The 6000-nt window shown below is 44.9% G+C and overlaps 1 non-coding gene across 1 annotated transcript; it reads right to left on the minus strand.

The window, feature by feature from the left end:
* Positions 1 to 4384: 4384 nt before the first annotated feature.
* LOC135899778 (U1 spliceosomal RNA) lies at positions 4385 to 4546 on the minus strand. The gene has a single exon (XR_010563724.1). It is a non-coding gene; the product is annotated as a U1 spliceosomal RNA (small nuclear RNA).
* Between the last annotated feature and the right edge of the window lie 1454 nt (positions 4547 to 6000).

The following is a 6000-nucleotide window of genomic DNA, read 5'->3' on the forward strand; positions in this document are numbered from 1 at the left end:
GGAAGCATTTCAAGAAAGCGCTCTAAAGTTTTTCTGCAATAGCACAATTAACTACTTGGACCTGCAACATTTGCAGTTTTTGAATACTGTCTGGTTTGACAGTGTATGTGATGTCATCTGTTGCCTCAGCTTTTCACCACCAAATAAGCAAGTCATTTGTAATTTCCTTTTATTGTGTCTGTAGCTCTCGATTTACTCATCACGGCTTTTCTTTGAATGCCTCAACTGTTGAGCTTCCTGTTTCTGCTCCTCCAAGTACATTTGTCGCCGGTTCCGTGTGCCTAAAACTGGTATCTGCAGCTCCTTTGTAATTTCAACTTTAAGGATGTCGCTTTCCTTCTATTACCTCCACAGACAATTCTCTGTGACATGCGAAGAGTGTCACAGAAGGGAAAAAGAAACGCTTGGCAATGTCTGCTAAGTCTAGCCAAGCGTACAAATTTAAGGACTTTCCAGTACTTCTAAAAATTCCAGGGTTTTCAATGCCTTCAAAATGGCATTTTAGAAATAAAGGGTTTTCAAGGATCGCTACAAACCCTGGATTCTAGCACCTAAATAATTTTACAAGCTCATTTTGGCATGGAGTTTGGAAGTTCATGCTTTTTAGCTAACGCTGCACTATCTCTATACATGGAAGCCACGAGAGAGCATCATATTGGAGTAAAGAAAAATACTGAAAGCTTTTAATACCACTCTTTTTCTATGGAGCTTCGTATTGCCTAGTTAAGTTTACGAATGTGCCTGGTTTTGGTGGGCGTTTCTTCGACATTTTCTGTGAGAAGTAGATGACTAACCCCCATATTCAGAAATGCATCTTAATACAAAGCTCATGCTTGACTTTATATAAACGACGCCTGGTGCGAACATCCCCAGAGGCTCACTGCCTTTATTTTGGTGCGTTCACGGCTTGCGTCATTTAGATCAAGTCAAGCATGGGCTTCAAGTTATGATGCATTTCTGAATATGAGGGTAAGCGTGCGCAATTCCGGGCAACGCATTGTGCCATTGGCACCGAGAGGAAACTGGGAAAACAAAGTTAACGCCCTATGCTCCTAAACTTTTGCCTACCTGTGGTGTGCGTGTATCGTGCAAGAAGGAACAGCGCAAACACCAGGACGAAAAAAAGCATCAACCACACCAGTGCTTCGTGGTGTGGTCCATGTTTTTGCGTCGTCCTTGCGTTGCGCTGTTTCTTCTAAAATGCTCAACCAACTAGCCGACAAGTCCATCCTGTGCATATATATTGAACACACGTATGAATGTAGATGGTCTTCGAAGCTTTTAGAACGAGCACTGCCACAGGATACGAGCAGTGCACGCGTAACAAGTGGACACATTAGTCATTTAAACATGCGTGCCAATGCATGTGACGCGGCTATCGGCATAAGCAGTCTCCAAATGCTGGAATGCATGCTCTTCAAAACGCTAACGATCCGCTGCTAATGCAGGACAACAGCTCACAGCGGACTGAACCGAACTCTAAACTAATGCACTTGAAAAGAACGCCTACACGGCAGCGTGAGGCACGTCGAAATGCCTGGTACTGGCGTCGCAGTTAACCACATACAAATGAAACTGGCGGAAAAAATAAACAGAAATGCTCACCAGTATACGCGCGACTTAAATTCACATACGTGGATGGTTGGCACGATACTTTGTATCTGCGTATTTTCGGAGAACATATAATGCATGGACTGGAAAAGCACTCGATCATGAGCTGAACGGCACATTTGTTATTTTCCTGGGGTGACGACAAGCCATGAATAGTTCTCACGTCATCGTCTACGTTGTATTCCTTCGTTAGTCGTAGCAAGGAACGGAAATGATGCAAACGCAAACGTATTTCAATACACAACAGCACAGCACACTGCAGAGAAACTCCACCCACCGCAGCAGATTCATCAGATACATTTGTTATATATATAACCTCTAAAACAACACGACTGCGCGTGGTGGCGCTGTGGTGTAATGGTTAGGTTGTGTGCTTTGAATTGTGTAGATGCGAGTGTACGCGGGTTCGAATCCACGTGATGTATCGAGCAATGTGGTTTTCCATATCTATGTGAATCCCTTGAGTATTGTGTTCTAATAAGATTATGTGTCTCCTGATTGTGGAATGTGCGAAGATAATTGCGGATTAAATGGTAATTCGCTTTTTTTTTCTCCGCAGTGGCGTTCGGGACGCATAGGCCGATTCCGAGCAGTCACGCCTCATGGTAGGCAGCAAATAGCAAGGAAAAAATGACTTTAAAATCCTGCATAACATTGCTCACGCCTATTCTGAAGGTCGCTTGGAATTGGGCCACTGAGTCTGAGGAGCCGCCTATAGGGAACGGTGTATCAGCGACCCTAATTTGATCTGATTTCCTGCCTGCATGCGTGGCCAGGACTTCGCTAAGAGGGTATTGGGAAGAGTACTAGCACTCTGTTTGGGGGAGTAGAAGTACTCGGTCTGGTGGAGTGCCATTACCCCTACGGTGAGAATATTACCACTCTGCGGAAGAGTACTAGCACTCCCTGTGGGAAGAGTATTATCACTCTGCAGAAGAGTACTAGCAATCCCTTGCGGTGGAGTAACAAAACTCTGTCAACAGGAGTTGACCTACTCTCTCTCAAAGAGGGTCGATCTACTCTCGAAAAGAGAGTGAAATATGGGACAAGCCGCTACTCCCTCAAAGGGAGTGCCCGGCACTCCCTTAGTTTTTAGAGTGATACGGACAGTCGATTGCTACCGTTACGTGATCAGGGGTGTACCATATTGTCGATAAAGGCTACTGAGGGCCACTATGAAACATTTCATCACTTTCAATTGAGTGGCTCTCGATCTTAACAACGAAACTTTTCTCTCAGGTGATTGCTACTATGGTGTTTGTGAATTAACTATGTAAATACTCTACATGACGCGCCGTCGTGTTAGCAGCCATGAGCAATTCGTTTTTTGGAGGCCTGTTTCAGAGGGTGATGAAAGTAGCAGCAAACATTTTCATAAGAAATGCGCGCCTAACTATTTTTTACGCAACAATGAATGGCCATATTTGAATAGAACAACACACCAGAGTAATAGGAATCGTGATGACAGCTTCGCTGGGCAGTGTCTTTCTAACATCGGATAACATGTTGACGCCAATTACCAAACTTTTCTTCCACGTAAAATGCAATGCCTCTCATAGCTAAATACTAAAGGAATGTTAAGTGTTTAGTGAAGCATCATACACAACTTCGCGCGTTGAATTTGCAGATATTGTTTTTTTAGTCAAAATTTACCGATAGACACGGCGCATATATGCATTGCAAAACCTAGTAGACCCCTTTAACGCTACTTAGCTTGCGATATCCAAGCCGCAAAGTTTCTCGACTCACACGCCTTTGAAGAGGAAACTGTGGTTAAGGTATGGCAGCTGAAAGAAGCCGACGTATTCTTCAATACGTACGGCTCGAGCCACCCTTACCCCAAGCATACACGAAGGGAACGAGCGCGCGCGGCAGCCGAGCGAGCCGGAGCGAGCGGCGTCCTGGCCGTGACGTCACTCGCGAGAGGGCGCCACTCCTAATTCTCGGGCCTAATAGGCGAACCACGTACAGACCACGTAGAAGTACAACGAGCCGTTCGGTGGTAGGGATAGCATAATGTGCGTCGATCTGCTACAACTGCCTCCTGTTCCTGCCAATGAGGACTCTAGGCGTGCACGCGGTCACAACATGATGTTCACTCCGGAGGTGAAGTGGCATCACATCTACACTTCCCGTTGCAGCAGGTTGGGCGTAAGATCGGGGACGGGAGCGCCCTCCCACTGGAAGAGGCGCAAGTCACCGAGAGTCGGTTCGTCACCGCCGATCGAGCCCGGGTCGTTGCGCCCGGTGCTGTGCGACTCTTCTACTCAAACAATGACGTCGATGCGTCCTTATTATATTGCTAAGCTCTCTACTTTCTGAACAATAGGCTCAAATCTGTGACCCCTGGATTGATTTCCGGCATATTCGCAACGTAATATTCGAATGTGCAGGGTACTATTTCTTCGATGGACTTGGCGCAGAGCAAAATCCAAATTGCAGTACCAAAGACAACGAGCTTAAAATTATCAAGGTGAATGCCTCCTAGTGGGTCTTACATCTATACGGGCAAAAATACGTATTGTAGTGGTCAGACCAAGGAATAGAACGCGTAATGAACGCACTAGTCAGCGCTGCGCCGGGATCTCACCGCCACACGTTCCGTTCCGTGGCTTCCACCCTGACGCAATCAGCTTGTGAGATACAGTATAGGGAAAGTTTGCGGGTGATTCTCGAAAACAAGCAGCAGGTGCACTGCATTTTTGGTTGTAATTTTTACGTGTTCACCGCTTGAAGGACGTACGCACGCAGTCTCATTTTGGATTGCAATGTGTGGGGGCTGGCGCGCACGCCGAGCCCCACTACCAAAAATTACATGCCCCATCTGCCCCGGTTTGGGGTAGTGGCGTGCTTCAGCCAACCGCAGTGCAATGGTTAGCCTCGGCACGGAGCCCCGCCCTGCATGATCACCGGGAACTCGGCACCAGGTAAGTATGTAATGCATCCCATCGGGACAACAGCCTATTCCAAGAGGCCCTACATGTGTTACTGGTTGCGAAGAGTGCATCGCATCTTATCCTAAACGGTATATTAAGTCAAAGGTAAACCTGGCCAGTTTTTACGGCCCAGAAGCTTTATCACTAAAAAACTATAATCCTACTTTTTACTAGTTTGAAATTTATTGATTTTTTTATTACTAACATACTGCAGAAATCAAGTATAAAGGGTCGAACATAGGCGCGTGTTCGTTTGCGTTTCTTAGACGTGATCTGTGTCCCGCATGTTTAATAATAATAATAATAATAATAATAATAATAATAATAATAATAATAATAATAATAATAATAATAATAATAATAATAATAATAATAATAATAATAATAATAACTATTATTTTAATTTGTACCCGTGTCCGGGGTTTTAAACGATGTCGTAATATGCATTCTTGCAGTGGCCTGCTGAAGTTCAGTCCTTGTAATCGCCGACTGCCTCTCTAAAGTCATAGCCTCCTAAATACTTTTTGTGGTGAAGTATCATGACGAGTTCGGCCTTCTCCGTGACGTTGACCGCCGCGGAGTAGGTCAGTAGCCAGACCATCAAAAGTATTCACTTATTGTACATTATGTAGGTGCCCGTGATTTCTGTGTGCTCTCGTATGTATGGTCATCTTTGTATATATATACATCTTGTAGCACCACACTGACACTAAAATTTTACAATTAGTTTATGTGGGTCTACGTGGTTATATGTTAGTGAGTGTGGACTTGGACGCTTATTTGAAACCATGCAGTGTATACAATGCTTCCTACTTTGTATGTGTTGTCGTCCTGGTGGAACTGTGCCGTGATTGTTACTCAGTGTTCGTATCGTCTTTTGTTGCAATAAACCTTTACTAAACAAATACTTCTTTTCTCTACTGTTAGCATATTGGCAATCTTAATGCATATGCTGGGTGCCCTGGCACACCCCACATTTGTTGCATGCACGTAGTCATTCTTTATCATGTACACAGTGCAGTAATGATGATGATGATGAAAAACTTTATTTATACCTCTTTAAAGAGAAGGGGGCAACGGAATAGAGGGTGGGGGGAGGAACTACTTGAAGTAGGCCTCCTTTATCCTCTCAGCCCACTCCAGGATGGCCTCCTGGAGATCGGGCCTGGAGCTGCGCAAGGCAGCCTCCCACTGCTCCTCAATAGATATTAATTGTTTAATGTCGTGCCCCTAGTGAGTGAGTGTGTGCTTGTTGCCATATGACGCTCTCCTTTAAACTATTGTTCTTGGTTGTGCCGGAAGCATATTGCGCTTTGTGCGTCATTTACTAAATTATTGCTATTTGCTTATTACAGCGGAGCTGTTATACGCTAGGTTCTAGCGGTTGGTTGCGTACGTAGAACGATCGCGTACACTGAGTGAATAGAAGAGAACCTCCTGCAGCGTCTATATA

The sequence above is a fragment of the Dermacentor albipictus genome, chromosome 5 (genome assembly GCF_038994185.2).
Source record: "Dermacentor albipictus isolate Rhodes 1998 colony chromosome 5, USDA_Dalb.pri_finalv2, whole genome shotgun sequence".
NCBI lineage: Eukaryota > Metazoa > Arthropoda > Arachnida > Ixodida > Ixodidae > Dermacentor > Dermacentor albipictus.